Source organism: Equus asinus, chromosome 4 (assembly GCF_041296235.1).
Source record: "Equus asinus isolate D_3611 breed Donkey chromosome 4, EquAss-T2T_v2, whole genome shotgun sequence".
In the NCBI taxonomy this organism is placed as follows: domain Eukaryota; kingdom Metazoa; phylum Chordata; class Mammalia; order Perissodactyla; family Equidae; genus Equus; species Equus asinus.
Genome location: NC_091793.1, coordinates 67,804,616 through 67,822,615, shown reverse-complemented (window position 1 = coordinate 67,822,615; position 18,000 = coordinate 67,804,616). Strand labels below are relative to the sequence as shown.

Below are 18,000 nucleotides of genomic sequence, written 5' to 3'. Positions count from 1 at the left end.
TTCTTGGCTCTTGGCTCCTTCTCCCATCCTCAAAGCCAGCAGCTCGCTTTTCTCCCTTGCTCGAGGGCTACCTGGGCAGGTGGAGGCAAGGGAGCTGGCCAAGCGTGTCGCTCCAGAGCCAGCGTGAGGGATGCAGAGGCTGCCCGAGAGGAAAAGCATTGACAAGCTGCCCGGACAGGACTGGGAGGGAAGACTCTCCCCACAGACTTCACAAGCCTTTGACAGAGCTGAGAAATGAGGCTGAGACTTGGCCAGCCTGAGGCTGGTTCCCCGGTCCCAGCTGCCCCTGCTCCACCCGCCCACCCAACGAGCTGACGTCCCAGGGCTGCGACAACGTCATGGCGCTCCCCCCTCTGCCCTGCCACCCCCACCCCGCCTGACTCCTTCCACCCTAGCCCAGGTGTCCCACACGTGAAGCTGTCCGGCCCCCTGGAAGGTTCCCCCCACTCTCACAGGGTGCAGCCCCAGGAAGGTTATAAAGCATTTCTACCCCTCAGATCTCACTTCATCCTCAAAATGACCCTCCCCCAACTCCAGCAGGACGCACCTAATGTGCTCCATCCTGCAGATACTGCCAGACCAATCTGGCACCCTGGCTTTGGGACCCAGCTCCCAGGAACAAAGGATCAGGCAGTGTACCCCACATCTGGCTGCCCCAGTGCCTATGGTCTCCTCCAAAATGAACACTGAGGTCACCCTAAAAAGAAGCCAGCTGAACTCTCGGCTCTCCTCCTAAGAAAGCCAGTGGACATGCTCATTTCCAACCCTGCACTGCCACCTGCTGGCCAGACAGGCTGAGTCAGTCAGCGTGAGACCTGGGGGTGATGGCACAAGGCTAGGCGGCCACGAGACTATGAAACGCCCACCTTCCAAACTTGCTTCTCCCGTATCCCAGGACCAGCTAGAGTTCGCATCCTCCTCAAGGGATGACTGTCCCCCACATTCCCCTCTTTCCTCCCACCAGTAGATCCCTCTTAGAAGGTATGGTTTTGTTGAGAAGAATCTGTTAAAATAACTCCCATTACGGCATTATGTGTGTCACCGGCTTTAATTATCTATCCCTTCTCCAGGCCATTGGAGAAAAAAAAGTTTTATTGGAATCTAAGTGGGACAATGTTTACCTCCAAACAAATGATTCTCTAATGGTGAACTTCTCTGTGGTGGTGTTTTGCATAGGCAGAAGTCAGCAGAGCTGTTTCTAAGCATCCCTTGATCTCTGACTCATCCTGAGTACAGAGGTTGAGCTAACGGTCACATATGAACTCCATCATCTCAGAATGTCATAAGTAATAGAATATGAGAGTTGTAAGGGTCCTTGGAGACCTGGTCATTATAGAGATAAACTGGAGAACAGGAAGTGACTTGCCAATACGGAACAGACTGGAAACAGATCTCTTCCCAAAAGGCTTAGGTTTGGGTGAATTCCTGGATGTTAGATTTGCCAAGGATTTTAAGGGAAAGTGTGAGGTTCAAGTCAGAGTCCAGTCTAACCCCCTATAATTATCCCCTATTCCCTCTCTGAGACAACTCAAGGGCTGGGCAGGGGGCCTTCTGGGGTAGAGGAGCCCCGCCCACCTCGTCCAGCCTTGTGTCTGTTCTTCTGTCCGTTCCGCCTTGTCTAGAGGGACAGCTCCTGGCTCGTCTCCAGGTGGCGGCCGGAGAGGAATCACACTTCTTCTCCACCTCTGTCTCTCTCTGAGTGATGGATAATTCCTTCAGCTCTTCTCCCAATTCACTAATTCTTTTGCAGACGTGCCTAATCTGATGTTTAAGCCATTTTTGACTTTTTAAATTTTAACAACTGTATTTTCATTCTGAGATGTTGTATTTGGTTGTCAAATCTGTTTGGTCCTTTATGATCATTTTGTGTTCCTGCTCGTGTTTTCAATTTTCTCTTTCATTTCTGTAAACACCTACACCTTTTTATTTTATTCTGTTCCTGCTAACTCCCCTGTGTGACATCTTTGGTGATCTAATTCCACATTCCGTTTCTGCTGACACTTGCTCACGGTGCATTGTTTCTTCATGTTTTGGCGCCATTTTCACTGTGAGTTCATATCTGGCTGATCTGGTCCGTGGAATCCTGAGCGGCCTGCGCTGAGGGTCAATGCTCTGGAGAGACGTGTGTTCCTTTCCAGCAGGAGCCCCCGGACAGCTGCCACCTGGGAAAGACACTAAAATCATTCTCAGCTTTGATATGATACTCGTCACGGAGTGTAAACTCGGACCCCAAATCCATGTGAGGATGGTCTTCTGTCTTTAACTTTTCCTGGGGTGGGGTGGGGGAGGGGTGAAATCTCTCCCTCCCCACCCCACTTCATCTTCCTCCTCCTCCTTCTCCCTTTCTGTCTTCTTCACACAAAGCTGAGGCCAGGACAGACCCATTTTCTTGCTCCCTCCTTTCTCTTCCACACCTTTCATGGGGACATAGCTCTTCGGGGATTCTAGCTCCTCCCAGGCTCTCAGTGCTGACACTGCATCTTGCCTGCATGGGCCCAAGGCCTGGCCTTCTCTTCTGTATGGCTGTTAGAACCAGTGTCTCTGGGTTTAAGGGATTTCTAGATGCTTCCAAGGAAGCCCACAGCTTCGAGGATCACTGGCCACTCTGCGTTCAATCTCCTCTTAGCTTTTGGTCACAGTGGGTTCCTTCAAGTTCTCACATGCTCAGGTAGGCATTTAAAACGATGTTTGTTTTAGCTTAATCAACGTGTCTAAGTACTTGCATTGGAATTTTTCCCCGCTATATCTAGTCTAGAAGTGGAAGTCCTCCTTTTGTATTTTAGTGTTGAAATGTGTGCTGCACATGAAGAGTTTAGCCGTGCGAAGGTGGAGGGGTCACAATCCACCCAGGAGACCACCCTCACTTCTGACACCAATTACAAGTTTGAGGGGTGTTCCCCAAAACCACCCTCAGGTTTGATGATTTGCTAGGACCCAGAGAACTTGTGGAAAGCTGTATCCTCCTGTGATATTCAAGGATGCGGATTCACGTCAGCCAAGGGAAGCAGCAAGCGGGCGGAGGCAGGAAGCACCATGTGTGGGCTTCTGTTGTCCTCTCCCCATGGAGTCGGGATACCTTGACCTCCCAGCATCGACATGTGACAATACGCAGGGGCACTGCCAGCCTGGGCAGCTCCCTGACCTGAGCATCCAGTTTCTCTTGCAGGCTCCATTATATAGGAGCGACTGATCACCCACGTGGCTGATGTCAGTCTCCAGCCCCCCAGGGTGACCCACCCTAGATCACCCCAGTGTCGCCATTCCCTATTGGAATCCCGCTGTTAGACTTTCCAGTGTGACCAAGGTTCTCAGGCAAACAGGGACGCTCCTATCCGGCCTGACATCCCGGCTCAAGGATCACCTCTCAGGGGCTAAGGATAGAGCCACACTTCCTTTGGGGCAAAGTTAAATTCTATCCTACACACCACAGTATTTCTATCAAGCTTCTCTCTTCTGGAATTCTTCATTTTGATTCATCTCTGGGATGGCAGCGTTTTTAATCAAGTCGTTTTCCTTGTACAAGGGGCCTGCTGGGTGCCACCTCCCTGACTTCTTGCACATCTACAGACATCTGCCCCTTCTTTTATGCCAGCACAACTGGACGGAGTGTGAAGGTCTTGATCACATCTCACCCTTCAGAACCTCAGGCCTGAACGCTGCTCTGGGGAGGGTGAGGCCAGCCTGTTCCCGGGCCCCCTCGCCGCCCCCACCGTGAGGAGACAGGTCCCCCCGCCTGAATGCATTCAGCATCATTGCCTGATGCTCAGCAAACTCCCCAGCTCCTGGCTTGGGTTGATTGCTGCCATTTTTGCTGGGACATAATATGACCTTTTTGCTATGTAAATTTCAACTATTCCCCATCTCAGGAAGGTTTTCTTCTCTGAACAATTTATTGGTTTTTCTATTCATTCTGTTTTCTTTTTCAGAATAATCATTCCTTTCATTTATTATCTTTTCCATAATCACTGTTATTTCACTGTTTTCTTCCACTTTATCTTGCACAATACTATCCCTCTTTTTTAGCTTGTAATGTGCCTTTTTATCTTTCTTTTCTCTCTCTCTCCTGAGCTCTTCCACTTCACTTTCTCCCTCCTTCTGATGTAACTTTGTATCTCTGCTCCAATCTCTTTCATATCTACTTTAAGCCTGTTTTCCCTAAGAGGCCGTGTTATCTTTCATGTGTTTAATATGAAGGACTATTTATCTGACTTCTCCTTTGCTCTGTTCTCCGGGGACCCTATCGGTGGGATTCCTCTTCTGAGGAGGATTTACTTCTCTTCTGCTTATGCTCCCATCTTCTGGTGACTGTTCATTTTTGAATGGGAAATTTCACCCTTCAGAACTGTTAGACACCATGACTTTTTTTTTTCCAATTTTCGAAATTGTGGTTAAATAACAACAATATAAAATCTGCCATCTCAGCCATTGTTAAGTGTACAGTTCGGTGGTATTAAATACACTTGTAACGTTGGGCATCTGTACCTATAATAACTCGCTCCATACTGCAAAACTGAGGCTCTGTCCCCATGACACACCAGCTCCTGCTCCTCCATCCCGCAGCCCCTGGCAGCCGCCCTTCTTCTGTCTCTGTGAGTTTGACTCCAGGTGCTGCAGATAAGCGCAGTCAGGCAGTAGTTGTCCTTTTGTGACCGGCTCCTTTCACTTAGCATAACGTCCTCGAAGTCCATCCACGCTGCAGCACGTGTCAGAACTTCTTTTCTAAGACTGAGTGACATCCCACTGTGTGGATAGACCACATTTGGCTTATCTAGTAATCCGTCAGTGGACACTTGGGTTGTGTGCGTGTTTTGGCTGTTGTGAATAATGCTGCCGTGAACAAGGGTGTGCAAATACCTCTTCGAGACCCTGTTTTCAATTCTCTGGGGAATATGCCCAGAAATGGAATTGCTGGATGTGTGCTAATTATATTTTTAATTTTTCGAGGAACTGCCATCCTGTTTTCCATAGCAGTTGTACTACTGACATTCCCACCAACCACCAGCAGTGTACAAAGCTTTCGATTTTTCCACATCCTCCCCAACACTTGCTATTTTCATTTGTGGTGGGAGCCAACCTAACAGACATGAGGAGGTATCTCACTGTGGCTTTGATGTGCGTTTCCCTGATGACTAGTGATGCTGAGCACCTTTCATGTGCTTGTTGGCTGTTTGTGTATCATCTCTGGAGAAATGTCTATTCAATCTTTTGACCATTTTTTAATTGGGTTGTTTGTTTTATTGTTGAATTTTAGGAGTTCTCTACATATTCAGGATGTTAATCCCTTATCAGATCTATGATTTGTAGATATTTCCTCCCATTCTGAGGATTGTTTTTTTATTCTGTTGACATCGTCTTTTGATGCACCAAATTTTAAAATTTTCATCAAGTCCAATTTGTCTATTATTTCTTTAGCTGCCTGTGCCTTTGATGTCATATCCAAGAGGTCACTGCCAAATGCAATATCTGGAAACTTATGCCCTGTTTTTTCTTCATGGAGTTTCCCAGTTTTAGGTCTTACATTTAGGTCTTTGATCCATTTTGAGTTAATTTTGTATGTGGTTTTAGGTAAGGGTCTAACTTCCTTTGTTTCCATGTGGACATGGAGCCGATATTTGTGACACTGGGGAGGGCTGGGAGTCAGCCGAGGCTTGTCCTGCCTCTCCCCTGTGTTGTCTCCCCTGGGGTGTCCCCTGTGAGCTGAGCTGGATGTGGGTGTGGGCATCGCCCCTCCCTCCTTCCACCGGATTCACCCACCCTGCATTGGAGGCGGGTCAGGGATGATGACACTGGGGGCCTCCGGGGCCTCACAGACCCTGAAACTGACCCTGGACTCCTGCTCTTGGTTCCTGGGCAGCTTCTGGTACCGGCTGCTTCCTCCTCCAGCCTCCACCCGAGCCCCTGCTGCACTCTCCTTGGCCTTTGCCTTCCCTTCGTCTGTCCTCTTCTCCCTTCTCTTTGGCTCCCTCTGGTCTCCCTCCTTCCCGCTCTCTGTCTGTGTGGATTTAGAGTGAGGGGCGAGTGAGGGGCAGAGGCCCGGGGCTGTGGTTGGGGTCGGGAGTGCGAACAGCCTGGGCTGAGCCTGGCTCTGTGCTTTACAAGTTGGTTGACATGGAGCATGTTAATGAGCTTCCCGCTGACTTGGTTTCCTCCTCCTCGGGTTATTATTAGTAAAAAAGGAGAGAAAATGTGCAAAGTGCTTGAGACATTGCTTGGCGCACAGCCCACAGTGACTAAGTAACAACTGCTATGATTTTCATCAGATTACTGGCTGTCTGGACCCTTCCGTTTGCTCACTGACTTCTCACCAGCTGGTCCATTCTGTCCTCAGCTCTTGCTGTAGCCTGTCGGGCGTGGTGACCCTGCCTCATCCACCCCAGGTGCCCATCTCCGCACGGCCCACAGAGGCCCTCCCTCGTGCTTACTGAGTGGGCTGGCACAGAGCCCTCGCCACCAGAGCCTGAGCCTGGGGTACATCCTCCTGTTGCTCCAGAGGAGCTGCCTCCTCCACGCTCAGCCCTCACACCAGCATCCAGCAGTAGCGCCCACCCTTCCCCAGTCTCTGTGCCCACCCACCTTCTCAACAGGAGTGTCAGCATCCTTCTGTCCAGGCTCTGGGCTGCCGGCGAGGGGCAGAGGACTCCTGGCCTGTGCAGGCAGAACCTGGGTGTAAATGAGTCCCTGAGCAGGGCCTGCCTGGACCAAACACTGTCCTCTGGAGGTAGCATCCCAGGCCCATCTCAGCCCCCCGCACAAGCCTGACCTGGGGCCTCCAACCTGGGCAGCCCTGAGAGTCCATGTCATGGGGCAGCGTGATGAATGCAGCAAAAGCGGCCTGAAATCTGGCTGAGAGCTGGGCAGACTCCAGGGAGCTGCTGGGGGGCTGCTGAGGGGCGGCCAGGAAGAGCAAACAGATACCCAGACATCTCCGGAGGGCATGGCCACTGCCAACTCCAGGGTGAGAGAGGCAGCGGGGGGGGGGGGAGGGGAGTGGGGACGATTTGACAGGTGCCTGGTGTGAGCCTATCCATCCTGCCGATTTCCACCTCCCTCACCCGAGCTCACCACGTCATGTCGGGCAGAGAATGTTCTTGCCATCAGCCCAGCGTACTCCTCCGAGGGGGGAGTGGAGGGGTCCTAGAATGCATCAAGCTCATCTGTGTACCCAGCACTGTGGCCCCATCCCCAGCATCTCCTGTCACCTCCACCCCAATGTGTCTCATCGGCATAATGAATCGTGTTTCACAAAACCAGGGACTCAGAGAGGGTAAGGAATGCACCCAGGCTGTACCTACCATACCCGGGGCTGCAGCCCAGCCGGGTCTCCAGGGCCCCGCACAGCCTCCACAGCCTCCTCCCCTTCCTCTGCACTCTGGCCCCTCACCAATCAGGTCCTGGGTGGCCGGTGTCTCCACTGGGCCCCCAGGCCAAGGGTCACGGCTCTTCTAGGGACCCTGAAAATGTTTCACTTTTAAGGTATTTTGAAATTAGAGGGAAAAACAGTAAAATAATAATGACTATATACCAATGAATCCAGCCTGGATCACATTTGCATTCAGGCCAATGCAGTCTTGAAACGTAATTTGTATTTAAAGTTCACGGGGCCCGTGAGAGTCATAATGCAGTCCCAGTCTCAATGCCCAAGCTTCGCTGAGCCCCTCACCTCTATGGGACACTCCTCTTTTAAGCGCCCCCAGCCCCCCAGCCTCAGGAGGAGGCTAATTAGACTCCGGGGTTGCAGGGCCGCAGCTCCCCCTCGGGCAGCTCCCACCCTGGCAGGAAGGAGCTGGGGTTGTCTAAGGAGCCCCACCTGGCTGCGGGAGGGAGGAAGGGGATGGTGGGGAGGGAGGTTCAGAAACAGAAGTCCCAGCTCGGGTTCGGGATGTTCTAAGGTGTTCAAAATATGGATGGGTTGCCCTCACCAAGAATCAGTTTGCATACAGGACTGAGGAGTTTTCTGGAAAGAAAGAACCCCAAGGGGAGAGTTTCACACCTTGTTTGGTTGAGGACAACAGCGGGCATGGAGGAGAGGAGAAGCGGGGGCAGTGGCTCTCCATCACCCTTTTATGTCCTGGTCTACGCCTTACGCGTGGTGCTTACCGGAGAGGGTAGTAAGCGGTGGCCCCTCGGCACAGGCCCCAGACGTGGTGGACCTCAGGCCTGGTCACACCCGCACAAAACCTTGGGGCGCTGGAGCATGGCCCCCGCGTGGCCTCGGGAGATGGCATCCCACTGAGACGTCCCCATGGACATGAACATGTTGGAAGATGTTCTCCCCCCTTCAAGGCGGCCCCAGCTCTGGCCAGAAAGAGAACAGCCCCTGCGGGTAGCCTCCCAGCAGAGAGGGGCAGGACAGAGGATGGACCCGCCTCTCCTGGGGCAGCTCTTTCCCTTCTGTCCCAGACCTGCCTCATCAAAGAGCTGTCCAGGGCGCGTGGTCAGGTTCCGGTTCCCAGGCCCACCCCATCACTGGGTCAAACCTCAGGGGAGGGGCCAGGACTGCATTTCTGACCCTTGCCCCCGAGGTGTGGGAAATGCTGCTCTATGCATCTTATCCTTACTCCTCAACACTCAGGGCGGGCACTTGATGTCTCCCATACAAAGTAGAGGAATACTGGCACAGACGTGAGCTCAGGGCCAATCTTCCTCAAAAAAAAAGAAACTCAGAATCTACCCAATTCACTAACCAATTATTTCACTGCTGGTGGGAATGCAAACTGGTGCAGACATTATGGAAAACAGTATGGAGATTCCTCAAAAAACTAAAAATAAAAATACCATATGACCCCGCTATCCCACTACTGGGTATCTACCCAAACAACTTGAAATCAACAATCAAAATAACATATGTACCCCTGTGTTCACTGTGGCACTATACACAATAGCCAAGACCTGGAAACGATCCAAGTGCCCATCCACCAATGACTGGATAAGGATGTGATGTATATATATACAATGGAATACTACTGAGCCATGAAAAAAGACAAAATCATCCCATTTGCAACAACAGGGATGGACCTTGAGGATCTTATGCTAAGTGAAATAAGCCAGACTGAGAAAGACAAACACCATATGATTTCACTTATATGCAGAATATAAACACATGGACAAAGAAAATACTTCCGTGGTTACCAGGGGAAAGGGGGTGGAGGGTAGGCACACGGGGTGAAGGGAAGCACTTATGTGGTGACAGACAAGAAATAATGCACAAGTGAAATTTCACAATGATGTAAACTGTTATGAATCTCAATTAATGCTAAATAAATAAAAACAAAACAATAAAAAGAAATCACTGTATGTCAGAATGTTTTCAGCTGAGAGAGAGAGATAACGGGATGCGGTACCAAACAACCAGAGGTGGAATGATGTCATCCAAGGCCAGGGTCTTCTTCCTGTCTCTGCTGGTGACACCTCCTCACCAGCTTCACCTTCATGCTAGGGCCCCTCATGGCCTCTGCTGGCCACTGCAGTTCCAACGAATCACTCTGGACATTACAATGTTCAGAAAGAGAAACATACTCTATCTCCGTACATTTCTTTCGTAGGAGAGAGGAAGCCTTTTCCAGGGGGCCCCAGAAGCCTTCCCCTAATGTCTCTGTGGCCAGAATAGGTTATGTATTCAACCGTAACCAATCGTGAGCAAGAGGATCGGGAACTCCATGATTGGCCAAGACTAATCAGGATGTCCTGCTGGAACTGAGAATCTGGGGGACTGGGGGTTGAGGAGAAAACAGAGCAAAGCTGGGGGTTCTGTTTGTAAGAAAGTGGAAGCAGGCAACCAGCAGTGTCCGCTACACTGTAGTATGCAGTCTGGTTACTTGATTGTACAGAGACCTACGTATCGTATCTATATCCATATCTATCTTTATGTATAAAATAGGGAGTTTGTCAATTTTTCTAAGAAAAAATTTAAGTACAAATTAAAAAGTGTTACCCAACATCCATTAAAAAGTGTATGGAAACAAGCATTTGATGATTTGAGCTGGGGTGGAAAGGTCTGGGACTATGGGGAATAGGGCACCTGTTCTGAACCCTACCACCTTGTGGGGCAACAAGACAGAAGGAGCTAAAGCAACCGACTATATAAACAAAGGAAACTCTTTACTCGTGTGGCCAGAGTTCCTGGGCAATCACTATGAGCAGAGAACTGTGTCAAGGGCTGTGGGAGATCCGAAGATAAGGCACAGTCCCCTCCCCCTAAGAACTCCGCAGTTTAAGACACATATACAAATAATGATGAGTAAAACGCATAAAAAGATAAGTGCCCAGAGAGATGGTGGAACAAAGTGTATGGAAACCCAGAAAAGGACACAGTCCTTCCAGCTTGAAGGATCATGAGGAGGAGGACAGGGGATGTACCATTTCTAGTGTCAGCCTTGAAAGATGGGGAGATCTTTAATCAGTGGTGATGGTACAGGAGCGGGAAGGATTGGAGAATGGAAAGATGGAAAAAATCAACATTCCCAGTGGAGGGGGAAAAAAACCCACATTCAGCACAAGTGATGTGGGTTTGAGAAAGGCAAGCACCCTCCTTGGATTCCTACTGCAATCTCTTATCACTAGGAAATCATAAATAACATCCAGTAAGTGTCAAGTCATACAAGGAGGGAGGGAGACAAGGACAGCTCCTGGGGAGAGGCCTGAGCCCTCTGTGTAAGGATAATGTCCATGGGAGAGCAGGGTGGAGCCGGGTCGGGGGAGCAGGCCCAGTTTCACAGTTTATAATCCTAACTACCAGCATTGAGGACAGAAACAGTTTCTTCAATGAATAAATTGCAACAACACAGATATGAAGGAAGAATCTATTGATTAAAAGTCACCTAAAAGACATATCAATCTATCACAATATGTGGTTTGATTCAAACTGGCCAACCCTTCAGAAAAATATTTTATGACATTTATGAGACAATTGAGTATTGGGTATTTGAAGATGTTAAGAAATTACTGTGATTTTTTTAGGTACTGGTATTGTGGTTATGTTTTTTAAAAGAGGCCTTATCTTTTGGAGGTACATGCTAAATATGGATGAAATGATGTCTGGGATTTTCTTTAAAATAAGAGGAAGTAGGAGAAAGGTACAGATGAAAGAAATCGGCCATGATTTGGTAATTGTTGCAAGTGGGTGTTGAGGGCTTATTATACTATTCTGTCCAGCTTTGTACCTGTTTGAAATTTACCCTAACAGGGAATGTAAAACAAATTATTTATATTGAAGTCGGGCGTCCCAGAAAGCAGCTCTGTAGGGAAGCTCCAGCCCCTGCTTTTTGGCTGGCCCCGCCCCTCTGGGTGCTCGCAGGTTTCCAGTTCCCGGTGTCTCCCGACTTTCTCATCTCCCCTAGGGAATCCCTTGGCCTCCCACCTCCTAAGCCACGCTCTCTCTTCTCCCGCAGGCCTCTCAGACTGCTCCGAGTCCCCAGAAGTCATCCATGCCCTCCGAACCTCGAGCCACGGCCCCAACTCCCCCTAGTCCCCGGGGAATTTGGTCGCATCCCAGCGCTGACCCTGGGAGCCTGTCGGCGTCGTCATGGCGACGGGCAGAGCGACGCTGGCTCCTGTGAATCCAGCCCAGGAACCAGCTCCAGTGTGAGCCGCCTAGGACCTGGGGCGGCTCCTTTGGCCGCTGCCAAGCTGCAGAGGCAGCCTGAGCTCCAAGCGGGTGTCCAGCCGCAAGTCAGCCTGGCCCGGGGTCGGAGGAGAGGTCGGGACTAAAGGGTTAAATGGGGCTGCGGGCAGTGCGTGGGTCTGGGGTCGACCCTGGCCCCTACCAGGGGATGGAAAAAGGAACGCCGAGGGGAGCAGGCGTTTGGCAAGGGTGAGAGGGCCTGCCCGGTGGTGAATTCCGCGAGGGGACCGAGGATGTGGGGGTGTGAAAAGGGAGAAAAGTTCACCCTGGGGGTGAGCGAACTGGAATAGGAGTGTGTGTGAGAACGTTCAGCTGTTGTACCTGCCTGAAGAGGGCAGGGAGTTTGAGGGACCCAGAGAAGGGGCCTGAGAGTGAGCTTGGCTGGAGGGGAATGGAGCAGGCAGGTGGAGGCTGAGCTGGGAAGGGGGAATCCTCAGCCATGCCAGTGAGAGCGATTGGGGCGGGGGGCGGTGATGGGACGAAGAAACTTCTTTCAGAAAGTGATTATTAAGCACTTCCTTGAGTCCAGTCACTCTATTTTGCTTGTTGCTGTAGACTATTCCGGGCATCTAAAGCTATGAGCCTTCTCAAACAAACAAAAAGCAAGCACATAAAGATCCACACATGATTTTACATTCAAGCTGGGGCTTCACAGAGCAGCCCCCCAGCCTGTACCAGGGCCCCAAGTTAAGAGACTCAGCTGTGGAAGATATAAAGAGTGTGGGATCTGTAAAGCGCCCTTACAGGGCACTAAATTATTAACACCAGATGAGTAGTAGAGGCAGTAACGGCTGAAGAACCTTAAAGGACGTTGTGATCAGTGTGAACTTTATGAAGAGGGTCAACTTAAAATGAGCGTGATAAGGGAAGGCAAGTCTGACAAAGGGTATGACCTGGGACCCTAGGTCTTAGGAGAGCCTCCAGTGGGTGGAGGAGGTCTGTGGCTTCTCAACAAGTCAAATGATGTGTGCAGCGACTTGAAGCCTCCCCCTCACTACAGCCTGGTTCGGAACCAACCTCCGGAAGCTCAGATACAGCCTAGCTTAGGGTTTTACCAGAGGGAAGAGGGTGATTCTGATAAGTCCCACTCAGAGATGACTGATGTTTGTTTCCAAAATAGTTTTGTGGGTTTTTTTAAAGAAAGGAAAGGCAGGGTATATACCCTACAATCCAGTTTAGCACACATTTCAATGCAATGAGAGACCTGGCCAGTGAACTTGCACCCGCTACGTGCAAAGAGTCACAGCCGATACGCCCTCAACTAGTCTGCTGAGATGAGGCTACTCTGCAACCGGACTGTTTATTCCTCTGTGGCCTCTCTTTCCGCCACTGTTTGGTTGTTCTGGAACAATTTAAATTCCTAACAGGTAACCAAAGACAGGCAACCATAGTGCTGTACCAACCACAAGGAAACTGTTAAAAAGAAACAACAGGCCCAAAATGGAGTCACTTGTGCTAAGCCCCTCTCGGCAAACCAAGACTTAACACCAAACCCAACAGCAGTTTCAGCCTCTCCCAGGAGTGGAACTCTAAGCCAGTCAGTCTGAAATTTCCTGATCGGCACACTGTGGTAATCTGCCTGTTGGGACCCCCTGCTTTCCCCTAAGGAAAGGTCACCTTGCCTGAAGTAATGCACTCTTTCATCTTCCTTGTCCCGTCCCCCCTGCTGTCTATAAAAACCTTCCATTTTGTGCAGCTCCTTGGAGCTCCTTTCTACTTGCTGGATGGGATGGTTCCCGATTCATGAATCACTGAATGAAGCCAATTAGATCTTGGATCTTCAAGTTTACCCAGATGAATTTTGTTTTTTAACAAAATGAAGAATATTACATTAGCTGCTATAAAATAATTATAAAGCTAACAAGTCTGCAGCACTTACCATGTATCAAGCACTGTCTGCGTGTGTCAGGACGAACCTATCAGATCAATATTGCTCCCAATTTACAGATGAGAAACTGAGGCCTAGACAGGGCCCAGCCAGGTGGTGTAGCGGTTAAATTCATGCACTCCGCTTTGTAGCACATGCCCCACATACAAAACAGAGGAAGACTGGCACAGATGTTAGCTCAGCAACAATTTTCCCTAAGCAAAAAGAGGAAGATCGACAACAAATGTTAGCTCAGGGCCAATCTTCCTCACCCAAAAAAACCACAAAAAACAAACAAAAAAACAAACCAAAATGGGATTAAATAACAACAGATAGTTTCCCAATTTCTTTAATCCATTTCAAAGTGGACTTTGTCGAAGAATCAGCATTTCCTCCTCCTAATTATTGACATCTCCCTCTCTGCTAATGTTTAATACACCCCAGACAGAACAGATTTTCATCAATCATTTGAGGGGGAAATGAGATTAACAAAAATAAAATTATTTACTTTATATGCTCTTAAGATTCGCTCTTATCTGAAAGAAGCAGAAGAAATATTTTCTAAACTGCTTCTAGCAACACAGGGATATCTTTTGCCCATCCAAAAGGAAAAATATCAAGAGAAATGATAACACGCAGACTGGTAGAGAGGTACTCATCCACCACTGACAGGTGGGTGGGGCCCACTGTGACCCAGCAATTCAACCTTTCAGAACTGTCAGCACAGAGACACCCCAGGGGGCATAAACACACGTAGATGGCCACTGCAGTGACGCTTGGAACAAAACAACTAGAAACCACCTAGATGTCGGCAACCAAGGGTGGATAAAGAAATGACGGGTATTATTCACGGAAGAGACTAATACACTAATATTAACTCATAAGCGATCTAATTTATTGATTTGGAAAAATGGATCACGACATACATTTAACCTAAAAAAACAGCTGGCAAAACAGCATGTGTAGTATCCTGGGCCTTACACAAATATTCTTTCCACCTTTTGTCAACAGATACAAACAATAAAATAGTTAAGTCATGGCAAAAGACTATGAGTGATTTCCAAGTTTTTCATTCTAACTTTATTGTCAGAAGTTTTGTTAGTTTGCTCTTGTTTATACAACAGGCACATAGCACTTTTACTGTAACAAAAACAAAATTCTTTTTTCTGTTGTTGCTAGGAAAGATTCACTCGGGGCTAACAGCTGTTGCCAATCTTCCTCTTTTTCTTCTCCGCAAGACCCACTGCATAGTTCTATATTCTACTTGTAAGTCCTTCTAGTCCTTCCAGGCCCTCTAGCTGCCACACCATGGCTACTGACAAATGAGTGGTGTGGTTCTGAACTTGGGCCACCAAGTGGAGCATGATGAACTTTAACCACTAGCTCATCAGGGCAGGCTCAACAAAATTTTTTTTTAAATTAGCGTTTGCAAAAATACTTCATTTAGGCAGCCTAAGAAACGTATTTGAAAAAGTCTGTTCCCAAGATATGTATACAAATCACAAAGCACATAAGGCTTAGGAATCTCAGCCAAAGTAAGAAGTGAAAGACAAAAATGTCTCCAGGACTATTTTTCTAAATGCTCCTCAAAATTACTTGGTATTTTCAAGAGTGACAAATGTTGGAGAGGCTGTGGAGAAAAAGGAACCCTCATACACTGTTGGTGGGAATGCAAACTGGTGTAGCCACTATGGAAAACAGTATGGAGATTTCTCAAAAAGTTAAAAATAGAAATACCTTATGACCCAGCCATCCCCCTACTGGGTATCTATCCTAAGAACCTGAAATCAGCAATTCCAAAAGTCCCATGCACCCCTATGTTCATTGCAGCATTATTCACAATAGCCAAGTCATGGAACCAACCTAGGTGCCCAGCAACTGATGATTGGATAAAGAAGATATGGTATATATATACAATGGAATACTACTCAGCCATAAAAAAGGACAAAGTCGTCCCATTCACAACAACATTGATAGACCTTGAGGGTATTATGTTGAGTGAAATAAGCCAGACAGAGAAAGACAAACTCTATATGACTCCACTCATAGGTGGCAGTTAACATATAGACAAAGAGAACTGATGGGTGGTTACCAGGGGAAAGGGGGGTTGGGGGGAGGGCACTAGGGGTGAAGTGGTGTACCTACAACATGACTAATAATGATGTACAACTGTAATTTCACAAGGTTGTTAACTATCATAATCTTAATATTAAAAAAAAAGTTATTTGGTATTTTTTCTTAAATTGTCTTCTCCAAAAAGAAAAAGACCAAATGCATCATGCAGGAAAAGAACTTGACCATCCACAGCCAATAAATCGTATTCTGAAGCCTGAAATCTTGAAGACTTCTCAAATTCATCCCAGTCCTTCATACGTCCAAACTAACACCAAAAACGCCCACTCTGTCCTCGTCCCTAAGGCGCTGCTACTCCAATCTGCTGCTCCCCCACTTCCCCTTCGTGCCAGTCCCACCACCCTCGTCCGACCCCTCACTCCTCAGGCCATCTTCAGCACCTGGTGCTGCAGGGCCCCCTCTCCCGGGGGTCCTCCGATGGCTCCACTGCCCCGTGAGTCAGGTCAGGGTCCTACTCCCCACCCTGGTTCCTCTACCTGGGAATCCTGCTCAGCCTCACTGCTGTACGAGCATCCGGCTTACCTCAAACATTAGCTCTATTAATGACACCGGCAACATGCTCCTTTGTGGAGCCCACTGAGCCATCTCTCTTCCCTCATCCAAAAGAGACCTACAGGCCGTCTCCTCCACAAAACCTTTAAGGATGACTAAACAGATTCCCACCAGTCAACGAGCCCAGCACAAAGCACTTCCTCATCTGTAATCCCATCCATTTGGTCCACAGTCAACAGCCGTCTTCGCCCCTACCCAAAAGCCCAGGTAAAAACTGCTGTAGCCAGATAAATTCCTCCAGGCTGACTGGTCTCCCATTCTATATTTCAAGCCATTTTTATCCAATTTCTCTGGATTCTTTGCCCTGGTCCTTGTCACAGACCTCTACTTAATTTGTTCAAAGATAGATAACTCAGTGGGGTCTACCAGCTCTTGGTTTTCTTTTCACCCCAGATGCCGTCTGACAAGTTCCCCTAGTCCAAAGCTCGAGCTGGTGGATTCTGTCTACAGGAACAGCACAGCTGAATAACCTGGACCTCACTCAGTGCTGTCTTCTGTTTCATCAGTTTTCCACACTCTGCTTTTTTCCCCTCCTGCAAAGTGTCCTTTAATATCCTGCTAAATCCAGGAAGACATTTTGCTAATCTTTGCCTATGTCCCTTTCACAATAGTTATAAAAACTTACAGCTGGTCATCTCTCCATTTCTACTTTGGTTGCTAGGAAGCCCAGAGCCTGAACCACACTTCATCACATTATTTTATTAATGTTTGCAAATTATTAGGTTGCCTGAAATTCTTTATGAATATAAATGTACCTAAATAACTCTAATTTTAAAAACTTTTTTCTTTCTTCAGAGTAGTTCCTTGTTCGGATAACTATCAAAATATACACTTAACTCCTGCTATACAAATAGACATAAAATAGACATCTCAAAAATATATGGAGCCAACTAATAAATGAGGAAGAAATGACAGAATCAGAATATCACCCTTTGCCAGCCAATATAGTAAGTATTTTAAGCACAAATCATACTAAAACAAGTAGGTGAAAGTTTGAGGAGAATAGGATATTTACATATTCTCAAAGAATCTCCCCACAAGATACTATTAATTACTAAGGGAAAAGATAGCAACTTCCTGAAGCAACCTGGCAAACACCTCTTTCACCAGGTAGGACCAAGATACCATGTGCCTCCTGATACAATGCACTGAGGACACAACATCCCTTCCCAGGTATTCAGCCAAAAAGAGCACAATCTTAATCTAATCATGAGAAACATCAAACAAGCTCAAACTGAAGGACTCTACAAAATAATGGCCTGTACTCTCCCAAAGTTGTACGTCAAGAAAGATAAGTAAAGACCGATGATGAGCTCCTCCAGATCAAAGGAGACCACACAGATGAGAACTACATGCAACCTGTGATCCCGGATTCGATCATGGACCAGAAAACTGTTTTTTCTTTTGCTATAAAGGACATTAGTAGGACAACAGGTGAAATGTGAGTAAGAATCAGAGATCAGGTATTCGCACTCTATCAATCCTAACACTGATTTAGATGACCGAACTAAGAGTACACAGGTGAATGTCCTGGTTTTTAGGAAATCCACGAGTATTTAGGAACAACAGACCACTGTGTCCGCAACACTCTCAAACAGCTCACAGCTGATGATAATACACACAGAGAGAGAAGGATAAAACAAACGTGATGAAGTATTAACACTGGGGTCTGCGTGAAACATATGTGAAAATTCTTGGTAGTGTTTTTGAAACCTTCTTGTTGATCTAAATATTGTCCAAAATAAGGAGTTTAAAAAGTACATATGGTCATGATTCTACTAGGATCAGTCAAAGAACTGTCTTAAATACACTGATCTTAAATATTTTT

At 47.8% G+C, this 18,000-nt stretch overlaps 1 protein-coding gene across 13 annotated transcripts in view; it reads right to left on the bottom strand.

Moving 5' to 3' along the window:
• Positions 1-18,000, bottom strand: part of LOC106829139 (coiled-coil domain-containing protein 93-like) — a 154,007-nt gene that overhangs the window by 108,881 nt on the left and 27,126 nt on the right. For 2 of the 13 annotated variants that reach the window (XM_070507409.1, XM_070507410.1), the window contains exon 3: positions 1,122-2,162. The exons of 10 other annotated variants lie outside the window; for them this stretch is intronic. The gene's annotated coding sequence lies outside the window, so the exon portion shown is untranslated. Of the gene's footprint in view, positions 1-1,121; positions 2,163-7,292; positions 7,452-18,000 lie in introns of all 13 variants that reach the window. One more of the 13 variants, XM_070507411.1, reaches the window with a different exon arrangement.